General features: G+C 47.2%; 5 non-coding genes across 5 annotated transcripts; 1 reads left to right on the top strand and 4 right to left on the bottom strand.

Moving 5' to 3' along the window:
- Positions 1-241: 241 nt before the first annotated feature.
- On the bottom strand, positions 242-313 carry TRNAT-UGU (transfer RNA threonine (anticodon UGU)). Its single transcript has one exon. It is a non-coding gene; the product is annotated as a tRNA-Thr (tRNA).
- Positions 314-1179: 866 nt separating this feature from the next.
- On the bottom strand, positions 1180-1261 carry TRNAS-GCU (transfer RNA serine (anticodon GCU)). The gene has a single exon. It is a non-coding gene; the product is annotated as a tRNA-Ser (tRNA).
- A 289-nt stretch (positions 1262-1550) lies between these two features.
- TRNAI-UAU (transfer RNA isoleucine (anticodon UAU)) lies at positions 1551-1645 on the top strand. Its single transcript has 2 exons — positions 1551-1588; positions 1610-1645. It is a non-coding gene; the product is annotated as a tRNA-Ile (tRNA).
- Positions 1646-2800: 1155 nt separating this feature from the next.
- Positions 2801-2872, bottom strand: TRNAT-UGU (transfer RNA threonine (anticodon UGU)). Its single transcript has one exon. It is a non-coding gene; the product is annotated as a tRNA-Thr (tRNA).
- Positions 2873-13583: 10711 nt separating this feature from the next.
- Positions 13584-13665, bottom strand: TRNAS-GCU (transfer RNA serine (anticodon GCU)). The gene has a single exon. It is a non-coding gene; the product is annotated as a tRNA-Ser (tRNA).
- Between the last annotated feature and the right edge of the window lie 2286 nt (positions 13666-15951).

The following is a 15951-nucleotide window of genomic DNA, read 5'->3' as shown; positions in this document are numbered from 1 at the left end:
TGTTACCAACGACTTACGAATAAATAGGGTGTTGTGGAAGGTGACGATTGATGTATCTGAACCAGAAACGATGCTCTGACAAAAAAAAAAAAAAAGTAGTTTATGGTTTAATAGTTTTCATAAAGTCTTCTTGATACGATGAAAGCAGGAAAGGGAAGCTTGTCAATAAGCAAACTTAAGACAAGGTGTGACTCCTAGAAAGAATGACTTGAAAACAACATACAGAAACTCACATATAAAAAGGCCCTGATGAGGCTTGAACTCATGACCCCTGGTTTACAAGACCAGTGCTCTGCCACTGAGCTACAAGGCAAGCCTGCCTACATTATGTAAATCGCTTCATGTATTCTTTTTTTTTTTTTACACCGACAACAAGGCATGACGGACCTGAGCCTACCGGAAGAATTCAGTCCCGCCCAGGTCGTATTCCAGCCGCAGTGCATCGAAGGACTTAACCGTCCCCTTTGACCACAAGTCGCCAACCTTACTTATGCCAATCATGTCCCATTTATCAAACACTTTCGTTCGCCACAGAGAACCCAAACATTCCGAGTCATACAGGGGGGTGGCTCGAGTAAATCTACCACACCAACCTAGGGCCGCATTTGCATCACACCACACTCTCACAGCGCTTCATGTATTCTTACTGCGGTATGAAGATATCTATGATTTTGAGACTCTGTATGGAAATGCAGTTACATTTGAATGTCTATATGCGTGCACAAATTGAAGAGCATGCTTAAGACACTTTTCTTGGAAGTAGGAAAAACTCCATTTTGATTTGAGAACATAAGAGTATTCACATTTATGACCATACTGATAGCTCTAGTTAGTATGTCCGCAATCAGTGACAGATAGAGAACTCACTTATTAGAAGTGATCTGTCTCTGTGGGGCAGACATATGTCAACAGTCATACACTTGAGATGGCTGAAACTTTAGGAGTAAGAGCTGCTTTCTTATCAGTCTATCTATCCAAACTGGTTAGAAGGCCAGGAGTGAGGGAAAGGCAATCCTCTGGACACTTCATGAAAGATCTAATTTCAATTAAGCACAAAACACTTCCCTTAATTTGACATAATTGACAAAATCGAATAGTCAGTTGGGCCCTTCTAGTGGATTATGGCTGTGTCTTGAAAGAGAGTGTAATTGTACTTCAAAAGAGTGTCTGATGGCGTTCCGACGAAGATGGGATGCGAACCCACGCGTGCAGAGCACAATGGATTAGCAGTCCATCGCTTTAACCACTCGGCCACCTCGTCTGCCTTAGGTGACTATGTTTCATTTTTTAGGAAATTCTTACTATGTGCTAATTACAAATAATCATAAGTTTCTCCTAGACTGTGTGAGAACTGGCAAATGTATGTGGTGTTCAATAGACAGAGCACATGATATAGCAGAATTATCAAATCTGTTCCATTAGGACTGTAGTTTTTAATAGTCATGATATGCTATCATGTGAGTCGATCTTGCACAGTGAATAAGGGAGCAGTGCCAGTATCTACTTGGTCAGCTCTAGATGGGTCAACTGGGGATATATGAGAACAGTGAGCTCCAGTGGCGCAATCGGTTTGCGCGCGGTACTTATAGAGCAGTACTTGCATTGAGACAAGCCGAGGTTGTGAGTTCGAGCCTCACCTGGAGCAGCTTACTGTTTTTTTTTAAAACCATTTCACTAAAAGTAAAGATTAAACTCGGGGTAAAGACGGTCCTTGCTAGAGAGTCTTTACTTCTTTTCAGGATCTGCGTGTCCGACTCTTCCAGGTGCAAATATCACAATCCTATTCGATGCTCCTTATAAACATTCCATGATGTGCCGTCTTGCATAGCATGCAAACACCACATCAGTGCATTTAAAAATACATTTGTAGAATAATAAATATGATGAAAACATTGTTGTCACGGGATAACCATATACTGAGGAGCTGCAAACAGTGCTGTATCAGCTACTTACAATACAATTTAACTGAAAGACATATCAAAAGAAGAGCGTCATCATATTAATGTTTCTAGTCAACATAAGAGTTGCACCATAGCAGCTTATGGTGCTTTCTGCTCAGATTGTGCCTCCAATCCCACATTGATTTTTTAATTCTTTGCAGTTTAAAAAACACAATTCATGCTCAAAGTTAACTTTTTAAAACCATTCAACCTATTACATTTATTTCTCTAACTTGTGAATGTGGTCCATGTTCTCTTTTCCTCATCCCCATCACGATACTCCTTTTCCCGAAATCAGGTTCACTTCTTTATCCAGCCCACCCATCCAAGGTCACCAAATCTATGAAGCGATTCTGCTTTTTCTCACATTCTCTCTATGTACAAGATACCTTGTATCATTTGAATGGACAGCAGGAGAGTCGGATATTTATGGTTAGTGGGGGTGGGGTTTTGAAGATTAACCTAATTTGACTAAGAGCCGGGCATCTGGGAGGAAAAGTATTTTAAGGGGGATGAAGTTCACATCTCCTTGGTGAAATTTCTAGATCCTTATTTCATCCTTTCTGTGGATGCAGACTCAGTCGGAACAGAGGTCATAGTCCTCGCTCTGACTTTCAAAGGAACTTCAAATATGCATGGCTTATTTGGCTTTGCCCGGCGGGGTGAGAATGACGTTTGTCAGGCGTTCGTCAGGCGATCGGAAGGGGTGAGGCACTAGTTTATGGTTCAATGGTTTTCATGAAGTCTTCTTGATACGATGAAAGCAGGAAAGGGAAGCTTGTCAATAAGCAAACTTAAGACAAGGTGTGACTCCTAGAAAGAATGACTTGGAAACAACATACAGAAACTCACATATAAAAAGGCCCTGATGAGGCTTGAACTCATGACCCCTGGTTTACAGGGCCAGTGCTCTGCCACTGAGCTACAAGGCCAGCCTGCCTGCAGTATGTAAATCGCTTCATGTATTCTTACTGGTATGAAGATATCTATGATTTTGAGACTCTGTATGGAAATGCAGTTGCATTTGAATGTCTACATGCGTGCACAAATTGAAGAGCATGCTTAAGACACTTTTCTTGGAAGTAGGAAAAACTCCATTTTGATTTGAGAACATAAGAGTATTCACATTTATGAAAATACTGATAGCTCTAGTGTTAAAAAGGTCACGGACAACTGATGAACAAAGATCCTTAAGTATTGCCCGGCGGTGTCGCCACTTGAACCCACAGAATATTAACCAATGAAGAGGCAGGCGCTGGAGACGGGAAGGCAGGAAACAAGGTTTATTCTCTCCGGAGGAGAACACATCAGTTCGGACAGCAAGTATCGTCACGAGGTGCTCTAACTGCATCTCTGAGGCCTGGCCTCTTAGATACAGGTTTACTGCTTTATTACATATAACACATTCTTGGCAATGCTTTGATGTACGGAAAGACATTCTCGGAATCCCCGCTCCAAGCCCGTTCCCACACACATTTACAGTTGAAGTCCCCACCCTGGTCACAACAGGTGATGATTATCGTGCAGCTGGACATTCCGCCGATTCAAGGAATGTGGGGGTTTGATCGGATCTCATAGGGTGGGGGCTTTGATCAATTCGGGGGTCCTTTGATGAGGGAAGCTTTCTACTGTACGGGGAGGGGCAATAAACAGTATCGACAGAGCTAGGTGTCGGCCTGGGAACGAGGAAGACAAACGGGCACAGGAAAAGGGTTTTTGCATCAAAGGGTCTGGGACCGTGAAAGGAATGAAGGGAGGTGTCGCGCCGGGAACAGGATGGGGCTCTGAGGCAGAGCTGCGCTGGAGAGGGGTTTATGACCCAAGGCATGCGAGAGCGGGGGGTTGTCAGAGTGCGGGCTTTGCGAAGGTGATGGGCTATGCTGGGGGCCAGTGCCGTGCAGAGGGTGGTTCTGATCGAGGCACCTAAAATGGCGGGTGCGCACGACAAAAGTGTGGCATCCGGGGAAAAGGCAAGATGGCGCAGATAATGTTTACCAAAACATATTAATTTTCCACAGTCCTCCCTTTAACATATCTAGCCAACTTGTCTACTCAATGTCAATCTTCATCAAATTCTTAACCTCGGCATCATATAAAGCTCCCATGCGTTCGTTTCCAAAGTCCACAGTCTTAGGGCAAATACAGTTTGCACATAATGAACACAGGGGTGGCAGACATTGGATTCCTAAGCATAGACCACATATTACAACTACAGGAATTAGGATAATGGTGAACAGTCTCCAGCCCCAGGTCTTAACAGTGTTCCAGAACCAACCACCAAGCGACCATTCTCCCTGTTCCTGGTGGACTTCTGAAGAGAGTCTGTGAAGATGCTCGATGGCTTTGTACACTGAGGGTGAGTTGTCCGGTATGTATGTACAGCAGCTGGACCCAATAATGCGGCATGCTCCACCACGGTCCGCAAGAACCACATCCAGGACAAGGCGGTTCTGAAGGGCCACCAAGCGGACCGCTTGGAGTTCGGCGGTGTTGTTAGCAAAGATACCAGCTGTGATGTTCATTGTTGTCTCAACTGCCTGAGTCAGATGTCGGATGGCACGGCTGTTTGCCATCGGGCCCCAGAGAGGAACAAGTCCCTTCATAGCATCGAGGAACTGCGCTCCTGTTGAGTCGGCTTGCTCAATGTCCTTGGCTCGTTTTTGCCTATGATGATTCGCTGGGGCCACATAAGTCGGAGGAAGGATGAAAGAGATGAAACAAGTGCCCCCCCAGCCTTTGGGGAGCCAGGTGTAGGCTTTTGTGCCGCAGACGAAATACATGTTTGGGGACGACACAAAGGAAGGTGGATCCATGGAGTCCAAAGTTCTGTTAAAACGGCAAGTACTGCGACCCACCAGCTGTGTCCCAAGTCCTTCTATGCACATGTGGCCTGTGACATTGATGACTGACAGAGCTACAGTCAAGGTGGCAGCCGTTCGCTTCCGCAGGTAGGAGAAGGTGGGTCTGGTTGGATTGTTGAACACCTGCATTTCAATTCGCTCCTTAGCAGGGATGTCCATTTGGAGTGAGTCGTTGGAGGTCTGCGGGCAGAAGTGTGTCTTTGTTCTGTTTCGCCTGACCCCGTGGGAGAAATGCGTTACGGTTTTGCTGGAGGTGGTATTGTCCTTATAGCTTTCTTGCAGGAGGATCAGCCAAGCAAGGCAGGAGCCATGAACTGAGAAGGGCGAAGGGATGAATGGTATCGAGTGTCCAGTGGCGTGGGGTAGCAACCCACAGATCCAACAGTTGGTAGCATTGGTGGCGAGATTGTGTTGGTGAAGTAGTTGTACGATAGAGTTATTCCAAAACTCCTTTCGTCTCTCTCGGAGTTGAGGAGAGAGCGAAATCAGATAATGTTCCTTCGTGGTGGTAGGCTGAGCGGTGGTCAGGAATGTTTCGTGAGCAGGTGCATTTTCCTCCACAATCCAGAGCGTGGTCATGAGGAGAAAGCAGAAAAGGATTACAATGAAGAGTGCAATTGTCTTTGAGCTATGGAGTCTATCTGTTCTTGGATTTCTGTAGCGGGTATTTCCTGTTGTCTCCATCGTCTTCTTATTTGGCGCTTCCATCATCTTCTTATCTGGCGCTTCCATCATCTTCGTTTTCAAGGTGCTCGGTAGTGGGCAGAACCACAGACTTAGTTTGGCTTCTCTCCAGGTAACCCTTGATTGCTTTGGGTCACCGTTCTGAGATTTCAACTTAGTTCGTGGTCTACTTAGCCGATGCTCCCTCCTTTCGACGCAGGAAATACCCTTCTCTGGATGGCACGGTGGGATCAGAGAATCTCGAAAGTTCAAGTGCCTCGGTATCAGGATAGCAGGTTAGCGACGGTCGATCCTTGTTCAGGAGCTCTTCTTGGTTGTCGATGTTGTCTGTCGTGGCCAGGGTTGAGGAGACCTTCTTACAGTGGTGTGCGTGCAGCCAATGCCTTTTCCCCTCCACACGAAGAGCTGTCCGGGTGGTGATTAATACTTGCCAGGGGCCCGTCCACCGGGGTTCCAAACTCTTCGACCGCTGAAAATTTCGGATCAGCACGAAATCCCCGGGTTGGATGGTGTGTCCCGGACCCCTGGAAGCATCGGGGATGGCCTGCTGCACCTGCTGATGAATGACAGACAGAGTTTCAGTCAATTTATACAGATAATCAGACATTAGAACGTCCGGGACGTCATGAATGGAAGTCGGTTTCGGTGCTGACCAGACGCTCATGGGTCGGCCGAAAACAACTTCATAAGGTGTCAAGTGATGTTTGGTGGGGGTGGAACGCATCGATAGCAATGCCAGTGGGAGGGCGTCTGGCCACTTCAGACCTGTGGTAGCCACTATCTTGGCCAGTTTAAGCTTCAGTGTGGCATTGTGTCGTTCAACAAGTCCAGCAGACTGGGGGTGGAAGACTGCGTGGAACTTCTGTTTGATGCCCAACCCCTTTAAGATGAGTTGGATGACTTCGGCTATGAAGTGGGGGCCATTATCGCTCCATAAAATACGACAAAGGCCGTAACGGGGGAAAAACTCCTTTAACAGTACTTTTGCAGTGGCCATAGCAGTGTTGTCACGGGTTGGATATGCTTCCACCCATTTGCTAAATGCGCACACCACGACAAGTACATATTTCAGGCCTTGACATCTGTCTAGTTGGATGTAGTCCATCTGCAGGACTTCGAACGGGTGATCTGGGACCCCAAAACCCCCCCGGGGTACTACAGTTCCCTTCCCGGGGTTGTGTTGCAGGCATATCAAGCACTGTTGGACCAGACGTTTGGCGGAGTCTGTGATTTTATCATTGTGCCAAACTCTGGAGACAAGTTCAATCATGGGGGCTGATCCTATGTGGGCAGGGGAGTGTGCCATAGTCAGTATGGGAATCAGGTACGAGTCAGGTAGCAACCATTTGTTCGTGTCTCTTGTCCGCCAGCAGCCTTCGTCATCTTTCAACCCCACCCGTGCCCATTCAGTCAGTTCGTGCTGTGTGCTAGCCATTTGAATGTCTCTAATAGTGTCCCTAGCGTCAGTCCATTTTTCTGCTTGTGACCTGGTCACGTACATACGTGTTGTCGTCCTGTTTTCAGCTGTCGTTCGGGCAGTGATGTCGGCTAGTGCATTTCCCTGTCCAATAATGTCTGTCACCTTTTTGTGTGCCTGGCATTTGATGACGGCAAGCTTCTTGGGGAGGAGGACAGCTTCGATCAAGGCGGAGACTAGATCCCCGTGTAAAATGGGGGTGCCGTGTGAGGTCAGGAATCCCCTTTCCCTCCAAAGGAGCCCAAAATGGTGAACCACCCCAAAGGCATACTGGCTGTCGGTGTAAATGTTCGCTGTGGTTCCTGCTGCCAGAATGCAGGCTCGTGTCAGGGCAATCAGTTCCGCTGCCTGGGCAGATCGTTGCGCAATGCGGGCTGTCTCGACTACAGTTCGAGCCGTGGTGACCGCATAGGCAGCGGAAGTGGTGCCGTCGGGGAGTTTGATGCAAGAACCGTCCACCCACAGCTCCCCGTCAGGGTCAGGGAAGGCCGTGTCTCTGAGGTCAACCCTACTCCTAGTCTGTTCGTCCGTAAGGGTCACGCAGTCATGCACAGGGTGCACATTGGGATCGTTCTCTGGCAAGGGTAACAGAGTTGCCGGGTTCAGTGTGGTGCATCTTTTCAGGGTGATATGGGGTGCAAGCAAAGTCAGTTCGTATCCAGTCAGTCGTGCACTCGTTAGGTGTTGTGTCTTGGTTTGGTTCAGGAGGGTGTCAACTGCATGGGGTACCAGTTACGTGAGGGAGTTCGAGAGTACGATCCCCTCACTCTGTCGGATAGAGATTGCAGCAGCAGCTACAGCTCGAAGGCAGGCAGGCAAGGCTCTGGCTACAGGGTCAAGAGTGGCAGAGAAGTAAGCGCACGGTCGTTGCTTTGGGCCGATGGCCTGGGTCAGGACAGATAAAGCACACCCCTCCCTTTCGTGAGTGTAAAGGAAGAAGGGCTTTTTGTAATCGGGGGTACCTAGGACAGGGGCCGAACAAAGGGCATCTCGTAGTTCCGTGAAGGAGGTTTGACACTCAGCGGTCCAAGGGAGTGGGAAGGGGACGTCTTTACCTAGCAGAGAAAGCAGCGGTTTAACTACAAGGCTAAAGTTTGGTAACCATTGTCGGCAGAAGGAGGTGAGGCCTAGTAGGGAGCGAACCTGTTTCTGGGTCTTAGGGACAGGGGTTTCGAGAATGGTTTGGATTCGATCAGGGGTGAGTTTCCTTCCTTCTTTGGACAAAAGGTGGCCTAGGTAAGTGACCTGGGGTTGGCAGAATTGTAACTTCTTCTTGGAGACCTTGTGGCCATTTTCCGCAAGGAAGTGTAGGAGTTGAATGGTGGCTGTGACTGCTAATGGAGCGGTGTCGGCTGCCAAAAGGATGTCATCGACATATTGCACTAACACCACTCCGTCGGGTAACTGGACTTGATCCAGTTGTCTCTTGAGGGCCTGGCTGTAGATGCTAGGGCTTTCTGTGTAGCCCTGGGGTGCTCGGCAGAACCTATATGAGCGATTTTTCAGGGTGAAGCCGAAGAGGTATCGGCTATCTGGGTGGATGGGGATGGAAAAGAATGCGTTTTTGAGGTCAATGACAGTGAAGGTGGTGGCAGTAGAAGGAATCAAAGTCAGGATGGTGGTGATGTCTGAGACCACAGGGTACTGGGGTATTACCACTTTGTTGATCTCTCGAAGGTCGATGATAAAACGGTATGCCTTCTCATCTCCCTCTCCCTGTTTCTTGATGATGGGCAAGATAGGGCTATTGCAAACGTTGCTTACCACTTCCTCTACCACTCCTGCACCTATTAGTGACTGAATAATCTTCACCAATGCCTTCTCGCCCTCGGGCGATATCCGGTATTGTGGAAGTTTCGGGAGAGTAGCGTCTGGTCGGACAGTAATGTGTACTGGGTCAATCAACATGCGCCCTACGTCTGAATCCGTCTTGGCCCACAGATACGGAGGCAGAGTGTCAAGCAGGGATGTGTCAGCATCGGTGATGGAAAACATGCGTCGGGGAGGGCAATGTCTAAGCAGAACGGGGTTGTCGTAAAGGAAAACTCGAACTCCGTCTTGGGAACATCTGATTGTCGCTCGGAAGTGTTTCAATAAATCAAGTCCCATAATGGCGTCAGGGCTATTTGAGGAAAGCAAAAACGTGGTGTCAGTGGTGTTATTTTCTACGTCAAAGAGGATCGGGGCAGACAAAGGGTTAGTGGAGGGCGTTCCATCGAAACCTGTCGATGTTATAAGTGAGCCAGACAAGGGTGCCCCCGGAATCAGTCGTTTAGATAACGCACTACGTGTTGCGCCAGTGTCTACCAGAAATGGAGACTTGGTACCCAGGACCTTAGCAGTGACGTAAGGGCCTTGCTGGTCAACATAGAGCTCGACTGGATCCCTCCCTTGCCCCTGGCAGTCCTATGCAAAGTCGTGGGCGTCATCGTAGTCAGATTGCTGGTATTGGTTCTGTCTGGGTCGATCAAATGTATTTGGTCTGCCTGATCTGTCATTAGTTGTGTCGTTTGGAAGCCCTCGCTGTTGTCCCTTATTTCTTGGTCCATTTACTATGTCCTTGGGGTCTTTGTCTCTGATTATTTCCAGAAGAACTGGGCACTGGGATTTCCAATGGCCAGTTCCTTTGCAAAAAGCGCACTGGTCCTGTCTAAGGTCTGTACGTCCAGTGTGGGGAGTCAAAGTGCGGTCCTGGGGAAATGCAGCCTTAGGGGCGTTCGTCTGGTAGTTTCCCCGGTATTGGTCTCGTCCTTTAGTCACCCCTTGCAGTTGGGCCATCATCACCCTCTCTTTCAAGTCCTTCTTCTTTTTCTCTGTTGCCCTATCGTTTTCATTTTTCTGATGTTCATAATATTGGGCCATCTGGAGGATAGCCGTAGGTTTGGAGGCTGCCCAACTACTCTCGCTAGCCTGCAGTTTCTGAGAGACCTCCGATGACAGACCCTTAACATAATTCTGGACAAACAGATGGTGTCCGGTTGCAGTGGTCATGTCCTGGCCGCTGTAATGGGAGAACACCGTTTCAAACCGGGAGAAGTATTCTGATACATCCTCCTGGGGTTTCTGGCGACAGGCCGTTACTATCGACCAGTCCACTTTCTTTTCTGGGATCAGGGTTTTTAATTTCTGTACAATTTTATCTGGAAGGTCTAGAATGGTTTTTAAAGGCTTTTGTCCAGGTCCTCGTTGTTTATCGATGGTATCGAGTTGTGTCCAGGTATGTCCAAACAGCTCAAGGTGGTCGACCTTTCGGATTTGCTTCCACACATCAGCGGGTAGACATAACCCGAAAAACAAGTCGATGTCAGCCAGGGTCATGATCGTGGAACCTAGGGCTGTACCCAATTCAGTATAGAAGGCAGTGGGGTTTTTACGCAGGTCAGGCAGAGATTTCCTGAATGTCAGAATCTCTTGCCGGTCCCATGGCTGGTAGACCCAGTTGTACACTACCCTTCCTTTTGCATCTTGGTGGTTCGCGTCATCGTGAGTCCCTGTACCTCGCGGAGGAACCCAGTAAGGGGCAGCCTCTCGTATCGGCATCATGGTGTTAGATTGCTCAGTTTGTGGTTCGGTCGCCACGGATGTCGTGGGTTTAGTTCCCGATTCTCGTTCAGTGAGGTGGCGGAGAACCTCAAGCGTACGCGTAAGGAGGTCCGTCACATCACTCTCACCCTCATCCCCGATATCGACCTTCCGGTACAGAGTCGTTAGGCTCTCGGGACCTTTGTCTCGGTATCGGTCCTCGTATGCGTTCAAGACATGGTAACACAGTCGTACAGTAAAGTGTCGTCTGTGACTCCCTGTATACGATTTAAACATATCCGTGATGTACTCTTCACCTTCCTTCCTTTCTACCAGTGTTCTTACTATCTTGTCGATCCCTGTTCGCTCATCTTTGCTTAGTCTGTTTGTTCTCGCGGAACCGGTCCCTCGGGTCTCAGGGTCGCCTAACGTTGTCGTTTGTGGAGTATTTGGTGCAAGGGGTTCGGCCGGCACAGAGACCATGGGGGCCGAAGCTGTGGCACTACTCTTGTTTGTACCTGGGGGTGGTGAGTGTTGTGCTAAGGATTGGGAGGGGGCATATGGAGGGGGCATGTAGATGATCGGAGGACCTAACAGCAGATCATCGTTGGCTCGTTGTTTCGAGGGTAGATCAGGGTAAAGCGTGGAGGACGTTCTAACCGGGCACTGGCTTGAGGTTTCCCTTTCTAGTTTCTGTTTGGCTTTCTCCCTTTCCTTTATCTCTTCTTCTAATTTCTGAGCAGCTAGGTGGGCTGCTTTTCGCAGCTCTTTTTCCAACCTACTCTCAATTTTCCTTTTACGTTGCTCAGTTTCTTTGCGCCACATGCCGAAACTATCAAGCATAGTGGGTGTTGTCTTGTTTTTACCAAGGGCTGTTTCTAGCGCATTTATTTTGTCATTATCGAAGGATCCTATCAGTGGCCACTGACTTTCTCGATCCTTTTTCGTATATTTATGCCACAGTTTGTTATAGGCTATAGCGATCAATCCATGCTTCATGAACATGTCCTTATTAGGGGTGCCTTCCAGTGGAGCCGGATGGTTCACCTCTAATAAGCGGTCCGGGCTAAACAGGCTACCAATCAGTGGGGAGAAGACAGACATGACGGAGCACAATGGGGACAAAAAGTCAGCACTGCCTATCTTATCACTGCTTGCAAATACTAGACAGAATATTCCTATTCTACGTTGTTTGCAGGCAGTGAATACCTCATGAACCAATATCAAATAGTCAATGTTCGGTAAAAATAATTCAGTGGGGAGAATAAGTAGGCCCGCAAAGGTCTGCGTTACCTTACCCTTTCGCTATCTGCAAAAAGGGGAGGGGGGGCCTTTCCTGTTTGCAGACAGAGAATCTCCAGAAAAACAGTCCGCGAACAATAGTTCAGTTTCAGATAATTAATCAGTGGGGGAGAAAGATAGGCGCGGCAGTTGCATTACCTATCCTCCACTGCTTGCAAAGAGAGAGCCTGTTGTTTCTCCGTTTGTAGACAGTGGATCTCCAAATAAATTAACAATGAGTAATACTAGTATTTCCTAAACAATTCAAATAATCATTTCGCCATTCGTCGTGTTTACACGACCTTACCCGGACCGCATGGACAGTTTCTTGTCTTCCGAATCCAGCGCCCGATCGTCCTCTTTTCCTCGTAATCTTCGCGGCACTCCTGATGGTTCCCAGTCAGGACCGTAGATCACTCGAGAGAGGTCTGTTCGGAACCAGTGAAGTTCGGATGATCGGCTGTCAGACGATGGTCTATCGGACAGGTGCACTTCCCGATCGTTGCAGTCGTTCACTCTGTCGTCAGGACCTCTCCCACTGGATCCACGAGTCGCTGATGGGCCCCACGTTTTGGACGCCAATTGTTAAAAAGGTCACGGACAACTGATGAACAAAGATCCTTAAGTATTGCCCGGCGGTGTCGCCACTTGAACCCACAGAATATTAACCAATGAAGAGGCAGGCGCTGGAGACGGGAAGGCAGGAAACAAGGTTTATTCTCTCCGGAGGAGAACACATCAGTTCGGACAGCAAGTATCGTCACGAGGTGCTCTAACTGCATCTCTGAGGCCTGGCCTCTTATATACAGGTTTACTGCTTTATTACATATAACACATTCTTAGCAATGCTTTGATGTACGGAAAGACATTCTCGGAATCCCCGCTCCAAGCCCGTTCCCACACACATTTACAGTTGAAGTCCCCACCCTGGTCACAACAGGTGATGATTATCGCGCAGCTGGACATTCCGCCGATTCACGGAATGTGGGGGTTTGATCGGATCTCATAGGGTGGGGGCTTTGATCAATTTGGGGGTCCTTTGATTAGGGAAGCTTTCTACTGTACGAGGAGGGGCAATAAACAGTATCGACAGAGCTAGGTGTCGGCCTGGGAACGAGGAAGACAAACGGGCACAGGAAAAGGGTTTTTGCATCAAAGGGTCTGGGACCGTGAAAGGAATGAAGGGAGGTGTCGCGCCGGGAACAGGATGGGGCTCTGAGGCAGAGCTGCGCTGGAGAGGGGTTTATGACCCAAGGCATGCGAGAGCGGGGGTTGTCAGAGTGCGGGCTTTGCGAAGGTGATGGGCTATGCTGGGGGCCAGTGGCGTGCAGAGGGTGGTTCTGATCGAGGCACCTAAAATGGCGGGTGCGCACGACAAAAGTGTGGCATCCGGGGAAAAGGCAAGATGGCGCAGATAATGTTTACCAAAACATATTAATTTTCCACACTAGTTAGTATGTCCGCAATCAGTGACAGATAGAGAACTCACTTATTAGAAGTGATCTGTCTCTGTGGGGCAGACATATGTCAACAGTCATACACTTGAGATGGCTGAAACTTTAGGAGTAAGAGCTGCTTTCTTATCAGTCTATCTATCCAAACTGGTTAGAAGGCCAGGAGTGAGGGAAAGGCAATCCTCTGGACACTTCATGAAAGATCTAATTTCAATTAAGCACAAAACACTTCCCTTAATTTGACATAATTGCCAAAATGGAATAGTCAGTTGGGCCCTTCTAGTGGATTATGGCTGTGTCTTGAAAGAGAGTGTAATTGTACTACGAGACATGCCCACCTTCAAAAGAGTGTCTGATGGCGTTCCGACAAAGGTGGGATTCGAACCCACGCGTGCAGAGCACAATGGATTAGCAGTCCATCGCCTTAACCACTCGGCCACCTCGTCTGCCTTAGGTGACTATGTTTCATTTTTTAGGAAATTCTTACTATGTGCTAATTACAAATAATCATAAGTTTCTCCTAGACTGTGTCAGAACTGGCAAATGTATGTGGTGTTCAATAGACAGAGCACATGATATAGCAGAATTATCAAATCTGTTCCATTAGGACTGTAGTTTTTAATAGTCATGATAACATGCTATCATGTGAGTCGATCTTGCACAGTGAATAAGGGAGCAGTGCCAGTATCTACTTGGTCATCTCTAGATGGCTCAACTGGGGAGATATGAGAACAGTGAACTCCAGTGGCGCAATCGGTTAGCGCGCGGTACTTATACAGCAGTACTTGCATTGAGGCATGCCTAGGTTGTGAGTTCGAGCCTCATCTGGAGCAGCTTACTGGTTTTTCATAAACCATTTCACTAAAAGTAAAGATTAAACTCAGGGTAAAGACGGCCCATGCTAGAGAGTCTTTACTTCTTTTCAGGATCTGGCTGTCCGACTCTTCCAGGTGCAAATATCACAATCCTATTCTATGCTCCTTATAAACATTCCATGATGTGCCGTCTTGCATAGCATGCAAACAACACATCAGTGCATTTAAAAATACATTTGTAGAATAATAAATATGATGAAAACATTGTTGTCACGGGATAACCATATACTGAGGAGCTGCAAACAGTGCTGTATCAGCTACTTACAATACAATTTAACCGAAAGACATATCAAAAGAAGAGCGTCATCATATTAATGTTTCTAGTCAACATAAGAGTTGCACCATAGCAGCTTATAGTGCTTTCTGCTCAGATTGTGTCTCCAATCCCACATTGATTTTTTAATTCTTTGCAGTTTAAAAAAACAATTCATGCTCAAAGTTAACTTTTTAAAACCATTCAACCTATTATATTTATTTCTCTAACATGTGAATGTGGTCCATGTTCTCTTTTCCTCATCCCCATCACGATACTCCTTTTCCCGAAATCAGGTTCACTTCTTTATCCAGCCCACCCATCCAAGGTCACCAAATCTATGAAGCGATTCTGCTTTTTCTCACATTCTCTCTATGTACAAGATACCTTGTATCATTTGAATGGACAGCAGGTGAGTCGGATATTTATGGTTAGTGGGGGTGGGGTTTTGAAGATTAACCTCATTTGACTAAGAGCCGGGGCATCTGGGAGGAAAAGTATTTTAAGGGGGATGAAGTTCACATCTCCTTGGTGAAATTTCTAGATCCTTATTTCATCCTTTCTGTGGATGCAGACTCAGTCGGAACAGAGGTCATAGTCCTAGCTCTGCCTTTCAAAGGAACTTCAAATATGCATGGCTTATTTGGCTTTGCCCGACGGGGTGCGAATGGCGTTTGTCAGGCGTTCGTCAGGCGATCGTCAGGCGATCGGAAGGGGTGAGGCAATAGTTTATGGTTCAATGGTTTTCATGAAGTCTTCTTGATACTGAGAGAGCGCAAATCGAGGAAAAAAATAGAAGTGCACCATATTTACAAGCACGTTGCATCAGTTTAGTAAAGATTACATAAGAGTGTTGAATTTATAGAGTGAAAATACATAAGAGTGTTTAATCAAAATAGAATGCATATATCAGTGTGAAAAGCTAATGTAGAAGTGTGTAGAGATGTTAGAATGATGTTGAAATCCCATGTTATGTGGCTGTTGCAGAGGAGAATGTAATTCTGCTAAACGTAGAAAAGTGTAGGCCACATGGCAGTTCACAGAGAATGAAAGGTGCCGTTAAACTGTTACATGATATGGATTTTTAATGTTGTTGTAATTCAAAGTATTATTGATCATAGAACTGAAATATATGTTTTATAGAAGTGTTTCATATAACTATTGTGTGTAATAAGTTAGAATACTGTTTAGACTAAGAAATTAAAGGTTTACAGAGTGCACAGGCTCGTTTCATGTAATTCTAATAGGCCTGAATAGATAAGGTCGTTTCTTTTGATCTGCATGTGTTAGTTAGAGGAAGGTCATGTTAAGCATAAATTGCGGAGCCTGCTCGAAGGTTTACGAGCTAGAAGATACGGTGGAGGCCGGAATCTGGGGCCCACTGTACAAGTGTCTGTTCGCAGGTGCGAGGAGGTTCCAATCAAGAGAGTGATGAATAGAGTTTTGTTCAGGGAGCCAGGCACAGGCCTGGAGGAGGCTTCAGGAATTTCCTGGGGGGTACCGTCCTGCCGGAGAAGAGCCTGAGAAGCAAGGTCAACGCTAACGATGGGCCCAGAGGAGTATCAGCATGGAAAATGCCAGAACCAACACCACGTGAGGGGCGT

Source organism: Lissotriton helveticus, chromosome 5_1, assembly GCF_964261635.1.
Source record: "Lissotriton helveticus chromosome 5_1, aLisHel1.1, whole genome shotgun sequence".
NCBI classification, from domain to species: domain Eukaryota; kingdom Metazoa; phylum Chordata; class Amphibia; order Caudata; family Salamandridae; genus Lissotriton; species Lissotriton helveticus.
This window is presented reverse-complemented; position numbering and strand designations above follow the sequence as displayed.